Raw genomic sequence first — 10281 nt, 5'->3', positions numbered from 1 at the left:
AAAACTTAATACACCCATTTATAACATTCCTAGGATTCCATCCCATAAGTCACCACATGAATGCGCCCATTAAATGCGAACTCAAGTCAGACCATTCATAACATAGATAAAAATCTTAAACACGATAAACCTTCTAGTCCCATTGTTACTTCTTTCATGGTTGGCCTCTCTTGTCTTATTGGGTTCAAACATAATTTAGCAATATTTGAAAATTTGATGATTGCCATCCTTAAACTTTCTAATCCCATTGTTAGTGTCTGTTGGAACACCCTTGTTCTTCAAGTTTTTCATTAAAGTATTTTTTTTCTCTTTTTTATTTTGAATCGCCATAGACTCCAACAACACCTAAAAGCGATCCTTCAAAAACTAAATTAATAGTTACAAATAATCATGAACATATTATTATATTTAAATTAATTAGAGTTTCATCATTGAATGTTTGTCTCTTCATGAGTAGTTTTTAGGGTTAAAAATACATTGTTTGATCCGAATTGAATTGGGATCCATGAATTATTATCTGTTATTGTGCAATACATGATTCCCTTGTAACCCTAACATCCATTTTTCTCTTCTTAAATTTAGTTTAGTAAAATGCAAATCAAAAGATCTTTAACTATCAATGATGATAAATAAAGATCTGAAAATATTTTTGAAATATAATAAATAGGAGACATTAAAGCATAGGCAAATGCTAAACCTCTTAAAATTGTTTTAATCCTTTTTTATTTAATTTATTAAGTGAGTCACTTCTTAAAACTTGCAATCGTAGTAGATAAATAGCTTACCTAAACTTGCGACAAAACCAAAGTTAGAGACATTGTCTCTCATCGTTGTATCTAAAAAAAATTAAATTAGTAAAATAAAGTAATAATATAAAGAGAGAATAAAACTCTATTAATTACTCTCTCTCCTTACTTCATGTTTATGAAGTTCACAAGAAATATTTAGGGGAATTAAAAAAAATAAAATCTTTTTTGATAGTATTATTTTATTAATAATAAATTTGACAGAGGAAAAGTGGGGATCATATACAATCATACGATACTATAAAAGAACTGCAAAATTGCACATGATGAATTTATAGAGTTTTGCCAAATGAAATATTTTTAGAGGTTAAAGTGTAATATTGTGATGTTCAAAAGATTTTATTACATTAATTATGATTTTATGTATTAAAGGTAAGTTTTCAAAAGATTTTAATTCATCAAATCATACAATCATTCATTCATACAATAATATAAAAGAACTAAAAAAATCATACAATATACTATAAAAGAAATGAAAAATTCTGAATGGCGATTATATAGAGTTTTGCTAAATGAAGCACATTTACAAGTTAAAGTGTGATCGTTGATATTCAAAAGAATTTATTACATTAATTATGATTTTAAGTATCAAAGGTAAATTTTCAAAAGATTTTATTAGATCAAATCAAATAATCATACAATAATATAAAAGATAATTTTATTAGATCAAAGCATGAAAAAATTGCAAATGATAATTTTATAGAACTTTGCCAAATGAAATATTTACAATTTAAAATGTTATTGTGGGACATTCAAAAAGATTTTATTACTTATGATTTTTTTAAGTATCATACAATACTATAAAAGAATTAGAAAATTTTAAATGACAATTTTATTGAGCTTTGCCAAATAGAGCTTTTTTATAGATTATATATTCCTATACACTAATTCTTTATTAAGACCGTCTCACCATTAGATGGCCTTAATTGGGTCAGCCCAAACTCATTAAAAAAAACTGCTCCATATCTCGTCTCTGGTGAGACGGTCTCATACAAGACTTGTTGCTAGTCTACCCATATGAAATGTGAATCGCGGTTCATTTATTTACTAATTAAATAATAATGAAAATTTCATATAAAACCTACTCCCTCCGTTCTCTAATGTTCTTTACATTTGAAATATTCCACATTAAGAACTGAGAAACTTAATTAATGTTTATTTAGATGATAAAACCTACAATTTTCATGCACACAAAGTTTTCAGAAGTGGTCAATATTTTAATACAATGTTTTTCGTTATATTATAATGATGTTAATTACAAAACAACTAATCACAAGTATAAAATTTTAGGCATTTATCGATTTCAATTTTTTTTTTCTATTTTGTAGTGCTAATCACAATTTTTGGGTTTTTGATTTAAATTTTAAGTGTAAAATTACATATTTAGATTTGTTGATTTTGAAAAATTTTTTTAATCAAAAATTAAAAACAAAACCATTGAATCAATTTGGATTAATTAAAAATAGTAGAGAGGGAAAAAAAGATTGGTATATATCTTGTGAAAACGGCTACCTTAAGGATAAGAAATTGATTGTTCTATATCCTAAAAGAAGAGGAGAATAATTAGGTTTTTCATTGGGTCTAATATGTGATGGGCTAAGTTTTGCAGAAAGTTTTGATAATGTTCGGTCCATTTCTATTTAAGAAACTATGGAACAAGTTTAGTCTTACCGATTAAATTTTTGGAAAAAACAACTAAGTCCATTTAACCCATGCTAAATAATGGTAAATGTAAACCATAAAAATGAAAGAAATTGTTTATTGAAAATAAGAAAAATTCTCAAATGTGACGGTGAGACTATCTTTATTCAAATGGTTCAATGTGCATATAGAGTCTTCAATACATTATTTATAATCTTAAAGTGATCACTTACAATCTTAAAATGACCAATTATATCCTTAAAGTGAAGTCTTAAAGTACTTACTTATAACCTTAAAGAGATCATTTTCAATCTTAAAATAACTAATTAAATAACTAAATTGATTATATGAGTCTGTATCACGGTGAGACGTTTTCAAACAAGTAAATATACTTGATGCAACGATGCGGTCTTATTAATTTTCTTTGTAGTATGATAAATTTCCATTGTTGTAATTTACTTTGGTTTTAATACTTTGTCGAAAATTATTAAGAGGGTATTGGTTATTCCAATTTCTAATTATTTTGTCGCTCATATTTATTTGTTAACTTTTATAAAATTAAAGTTTTTAATATTAATATAGCTTTTTTTAATGATTATATTTCATATTTAATATTAAAAAAAATACTTAACATAAAAATAATTATTATAATCCGTACATGGCACGGGAAAGTATCTACTACTTTACTAAGGTTATAATTTAAAATAATTAAGTCACGTTATTATTTCCTCAATAATTGAAAGGTCATCATACCTTTTGACACAATAATATATATTTTCTATCTTTTTGACTACATCTTATTTGAACAAGATTACTTTTCAGTAACACCAAAACTTGGTCGAGACTGTCTCAAATTGAGACTAAGAGTGAGCCAGTCCAATTTGCGCGTGTAATAACATTATAAATTTTTCTTTGTTTTTTTCATTTTCTGAGCATTTATTAATTTTGACCTTAAAGGTATCAATTTTGACATTAAAAGTATCAATTTCAACGTAAAGTAATACTTAAACATACCAATTAAAGTAAAAAAAATTTCAATTTGAACCCATAAATGATCAATTTTAACGTTAAACTGATCAATTCTACCTAAGTAGAAATGAGTATTGAGGAATTCCATTGATTTGGCCAATCTCAAGTCACTTGCATCGCTTGACTCTGCCTTTCCTGTCACGCTTCACTTTGATTTTAATGATAAACCAGGTTTGTTTTTATACTATACTTCATACTTCATACTTCATAGTCATACTAATACTAGTAAAAGTACCAATAGAAATTAGAATTTTAGTATTTGGTCTATTTTATAGTCTAAATGATTTGGTTTGATTTTTTTCAAAATCAATTATGATTTCCGGTCTAGTCTCAATGGTTTTATTTTTCAAGCCAAACTAGACCACAAATCGAACTATATATAACTGAAAGCTATAGTTTATTACTTAAAAATTATATATCATTACCTTGATATTTTGAGATGTAGTTATTTTTATAGTATTATATATATTTGAATGATGTTGATATAGTAAACTAATTAATTACGAATTATTATATTTGGTAATTATAGTTATCCGATCTGAATTATCTACTTTTCAAAAATCAAATAGATCATTCGATTTTTTAAATCCAATTGCAGATATTCCGATCGAATAATTCAAATCAGATTCTTTTGACACCCGTAGTTATAATACTACTTAGTAACATGAATTTCTATGAATTGGCAAGGAAAATATGAATTTGCGTTATTGATTTTGCTTCTCGTAGTGGTCCCCGGTAAGCAAGATAAAAAAATAAATGCAAATATTATTTTTTTACGTAATAAAATAAAAGCAAATTTCCTGTGAGACGGCGGCATACGTGTGGTCAGTGCGAATACTTATAGGTCCAATACATAATTTTGAAGTTCCCATTTTAAAGCTTGAATTGGACAATTTGGATCTTGAAATAGGCATTTTAAGTCTTGAATTTGACAAACTTTGAACCATGAAATAGACATTCTAAGTCTTGAAATGGATATTTTATAGTTGGAGTAGATAAGTAAAATATAACATTAAGGGTTAAAGTAGGGGTTTTAAGAGTTAAAATTGTCATTTTTAAGTGATGAAATGAGTGTTTTAAGAGTTGAAGTCGATAGCTAAAAAATTAAATTAAGCATTTGAAAAAGGAAAATTGAGGCTTGTAATGGGGGTTTTTTAAGTATTAGATTCGACTTTTTAAGTCTTGAAATGGTGTTTTAAGGCTTAAATTCGACATGTATAAAATTTTTTTGGTTGCACGAATGAGGCGACTGCATACAAGTTTTTGTTATAAATTAAATGCAAATATTGAATGGTGGTAAAAGTATCCATTAATCTATCATTTTCACAATTATTAGTAGATATATTCAAAAACAGATGCGACAATTCGATATTTACCCTATTTTATATACGAATTCGACTTTAACTCGACAATAAAACAATAAACATTATCTAAAAATCAATGCGTACATAATATCTAATTTTAAACTTAAAAGACATATTCAAAATCAAACTTAATAATTTAAATGAAAACCACAAATCACTTGTGCTGGTGTCTGTGTTCCTTCACAAAGTGCACCAGCGATTTGGCGGTTTATTGGATGGTGGGTTCATAAAGGAAATAAAAATACAAATTGTTATGAGACCGTCTCTTCGACTGCATAGACGGACCTATCTTAGACCGAGGAATTTCACATGTAACCTCATCCTCCCAAAAAAAATCATAAAAGCATTAGTAATGCGGCTTCGACCCCAGTACCTCCATGTTCCAAGTATACACATCTCTTGCAATTGAGCTACACCTCAACTGATTGAAACTAATTTTATGTTTTTAAAATTATTTTTTAATATTTTGCTTTTAATACTTACTTTAAATAACATATTACTACTCTCTCCATTCTTTAATATTCTTCTCATTTGAAATATTTCACCTTAACATGAGAGAAATTTGATTAATGTTTTTGACACACATTATGAAGATAAAATATATCCATGTGAGATCTCGTCAGATTCGTCTTAATGTATACTTTTTATTATGCATGTTTTATAATTTTTTCTTATGTGTATTTAGAGATATTGAGTTTTAACATTTTCTTTAAAAACTGTGCAAAAAGTAAATGAGACAAACAAAAAGAAACAGATGGAGTATTATCTAATAAAAGAAGTATTTAATTCTCCAAAGAAACCCACATTCTACTATTCCATTAACATTTTGTTTACACTTATGTAACCTATTTAAGGATTTTTTTTAGTTAATGTCTTTTTCTTTTATCTCTAAATATTTAAAATTGTTGTAAAGTAATGGTATATTTCTTGAAAGATTGAATTTCATAAAATAAAAATTGTTGAATTATTTTTCAAATTAAATTGGTGGAAATAATTAAAAAATTTTTGAAAAATTAAATTAGACTTCATACTATAGTTTTATGGTTTTAATTAGTTTTTGTTATAGGATTGGTTTATATTCATAATAGTTGAAGTATATTTTAAATGGAGCCAAAGATCTAATTTTTTGATTTCGGATCATAATGTTCTATAGTAAAATAACTCATTATTTCAAGTGTACTTTTTATTTGCGTAAAGTTGCACATGATGTTTGCTACCAACAACCAATCGGAAACAATCTCTTTATAAGTTTTATCACTATTACAGGTAAGATTGCGTAAATCTAGCACTGCAAACCCTACCTTAAGTGAGAGTCACTTAATGACATTGGAGCAATGGAACATTGTACTCTTATACCAATTTATGAACCAAAGAGTCATTCAAATTCTCACTCCATGTGAAAATGATACGCGATCTATTGTTATTTAGAATTTACTTTAAACATAATAAAAAATTTATTTAACGAAGTTGTGCAACCCTATCCCTCAAATTTTATGTACGCCACATCGAGAGATGCACCTTATTCATGGGTTAATATCCCATCTAAGCATGCTTGGACTGAAAAAAAATATTTTAGAGGGAAAATAAAGTCAAACTAATGAAATAAAAGCAAATAGAGATGCATTTGAAATAGTTGAGATAGTTATGAAGAACGTAAAATGAGCATGAAATAAAAATAATTAAGGAAAAAGAAGATGATTTCCCTTACTATGGAGGTAATATTTTCCCCTACCCACTCCTATAGTAAATATTTATCCCAAAAAGTTAAGAGCTCCCTTCCTTTTTCATTACTTTGCAACCATTCTCCCACCTCTACAATAATCAAATTTCTCATTTAACAACTTTGTTTTTTTATTTTGACTTTTTTTATCCTCTTAAACATTTACACTTGATCTAAGCATACTCTTACTATGAGCACATGAACTTATTGCTTGAGTTGGTTAATAGGCCTGAATATGGATTTTTGTTAGCTTCTTGGTTGGATTTGGCTTTTCGGTTATTTATTTTTATAATAGGTTAAAACTCTTTTTGTAAATGAGTTTTAAGTCTAATGAAAAATTACCTTCTAGAAAACAAAAGTATGTTCAAAAATATTTTTATTGACTATTGGTTTATTAATCTACTTTTTTTTTATCAATCATCTCCAATAACATTTTATTTATATAAAGTTAGCTAAACTGCCAACAAAAAGAACAAATGCTACCAACAACACAAATAAGTCAACAACTTAGTTGTCAAAGATTAACTTACAAAAACTTAAATTTATGGTTAAAGCTCTACGTTAAGTTATCGCGCCTCATCATATGAAAGTCATTTGGACTAGAAATGCGGATGCAATTCATATCCCTCTCATACATTATGCTAAATATTTCACATGAATTTGAAGGGTGGATGAGATTCGTACCGATGATCTTCAATTATGTTGGCTTCTGAAACCATAGGACTTTGGCAGAAGGGCTCCAATGACTAAAAAGTGTGCACATTATCTTTAATTATCGATGTGGGACTAATCATCCCAACACCCCTCACATCTGAACCCAATCAAGTTCGCTAAGGGAGTAATCAATTAGGGTCGGTGCATCATTCTTTTCGAACCTACAATTCAGTTTTTAATCGAACTTTCAATTTGTATATTATGTCAAAGAATCAACTTTTTAATTATGGTTGAAACCCATGATATATTACATACTCTATTATGAGCCATTATCTAAAACCAATTGGCAAACATTCCAATAAGATGGAGTATTTTTTTAATGTTAATTTCAAACCTATAATTTTGTCATACAGAAGTATAAAGTATACTTTTTAATAAATGTTTATTATTCACACAAATACTTTTTTTTTGAGCATTTATATCGTGATGCAACACTCAATTTTGTCATACAGAAGTTAAAATGGACTCTAGTTTTTGTAGAGACAAAGAACATTGAATTTTGCATCTACCTGTTTCTATCACAGACCGAACACAATTGATTAGGAATAAACAAGTTTTTCTAAGTAAATCACAGTTATTTGTTAATTTGATAAAACTTCTTTATGTGTCATGATTTGATAGGGGCGAGATTTTGAAATTTTGTTTTATTTTTTATATTTATTTATTTATTTTTTATCTTTTTACGATGATTTACGAATAACCATTATTAACTAGGATCTTCTAAGAATAAACATGTTTAGTACCAGGTTATTTTGAGAATAGGTTTGGTGGCTGAGAGCTTTATCTTTACAAACTATTTCTTCTGGCAGTATGACCATTTTAATGAAAAATTCCGCACAAGTAACAGACAATAGAGGGGCCTGGAGGAATTTTTCCGAGGTCGATTTCAACACTCAAGTCAATGTGAATATAAGATGAGTATCAGGAACTTAACTAAGATTTGTTTGTGGCATGAAGACTTAACAACGACACTTATTCTTATCCTCTTAGTTTTGGTTGTTTGGATGCCTTCAATGGTAATGGATGGTAATAAAATAAGGTAGTGAAATTACCAAAAAGGGTCATTTTCATTACCATCAAACAACATGGTATTAGGCGGTAATGGTAATGAAGTATTACTGTGGTAATAAAATAAGGTAATGTTGTTTCGAGCTGAAAAAAAAAATAATGAAGAAAAAAAAGGTAATGTATGTAATTATCCAAAAAAATATTATTATTAAAAAAATAATCATTAAATAGAATAATTTAGATACAATAATGCTTTTAGATACAAATATACAATAATGAAACTAAGAGTCATTACCATTTTTTATTACTAACAACCAAATGCAATCAATGGAATATTATCTTCCATTACCATTCTTTAGTCATGCACACCAAACAAAAGAATCTTCATTACCAATTCTCATATCCATTCCTTCATTACTATTGTCATTACAACATTTCATTCCCATTACTTCATTACTATCAACCAAACGGGCCGTTATAGTAATAAATGCAAGAGAAAATAACTTCACAATTGGAAAATTGTTTCATTGGATAATATGCATCTCTCTAAGAGAACCCATTCGATTTCATTCGTTACCCTAATGCTATTAATCCTAGTTGGGGTTTAAAACTCTCTAAGAGCATCTTTACAATTTACATATTTTTCTTTACTTATATAATATTTTTAATTTTTAGTTTTAATATCCTTAATTTATATTTTTTAATATTTATATTATTAATATTCTTTAATATTCTTAATTTTAATTTATATTTTTTGAATATTCTTATTTTTGAATATTTTAATATTTTAATATTTTAATATTTTAATATTTTAATATTTTTCAATATTAAAAATATTAAAAATAAGAATATTAAAAAATATAAATTAAAATTAAGAATATAAAGAATATCATTAATATAAATATTAAAAAATAAAAATTAAGGATATTAAAATTAAAAATTAAAAATAGTATATAAGTAAAGAAAAATAAAAATATTCTTCAATGATACTAATATTATTCTTAATTTTACCATAAAAATCAAAGTTTGATATAAATAGTCTTTTGGAAACTTTCATTTAGGAAATTTATTTCCATATTAAATGACATTAATAGTAATTTAATTACAAATAACTTACAGCTAGTCTCTTAAGAGACCGGTCTACTTACTGTATTCTTAATGCCTACTTATGCTTACTTATCGTATTCTTAATGCGTACTTTCAATATCATAAGTGTTTACTTACATCATTTTAAATACCTATTTACAATATTTTAAAAAATATATAATGAGCTGACCTAATTAGAGATGGTCTCTCAAAGAGACCGTCTCTCACAAGAATTTGTAAATAAGTTAAGTTGGCTTAATGGTTAGTGCATGCTTTGACTTTACATGAGACTAAGGTTTGAATCCTTGTGCAACCAAATTATTGAATTATTTTTTTTTTCAGCGTTTTTACTAGAAACTTATTTTTCCAAACAGTTTGAGGCGAAACTCATTTTCCCAAATATTAGCTTAGTTAAAAAAAAGTTTAATAATGTCCACAAATTTTATATTGCTATGTGATCTACGACCACAACTATCTTAGGGATTTTAAACCAAATAGTGTAGTCATAATCGTCACTCAGTATCACTCATAAGTCAAGATTCCAGAAGAAAGAAAGATGGTTCATTAAAATACTCTCCAAAATAGATGGGCCTAGAAAGAAGAAACATTAAGAGGAAATACTCCCCAAAAATGCGTGCATGATCATCATGATGTATGAAGCAACCGCATCTCAACTTGATTTGAGCAACTTACAAATTACAATAGTCTTGATGTAGGTTCAAAAACCTTCTAGTCCATACCAACTATTTTCATGGTTGGCCTTTCTTGTCTAATTGGATTCAAACATAATTTAGCAAGATTAGAAAATTTGATGATATCTTCTTTGTTTCCACCCTCTAAAATAATAAGATCATCAATTTTGAACAAAATAGACTCATTCATTTATAAAACAAAATACTCTACAAAACTTCTA

This window comes from Amaranthus tricolor, chromosome 4, assembly GCF_026212465.1.
Source record: "Amaranthus tricolor cultivar Red isolate AtriRed21 chromosome 4, ASM2621246v1, whole genome shotgun sequence".
In the NCBI taxonomy this organism is placed as follows: Eukaryota; Viridiplantae; Streptophyta; class Magnoliopsida; order Caryophyllales; family Amaranthaceae; genus Amaranthus; species Amaranthus tricolor.
Note: the sequence above shows the minus strand (reverse complement) of the source record.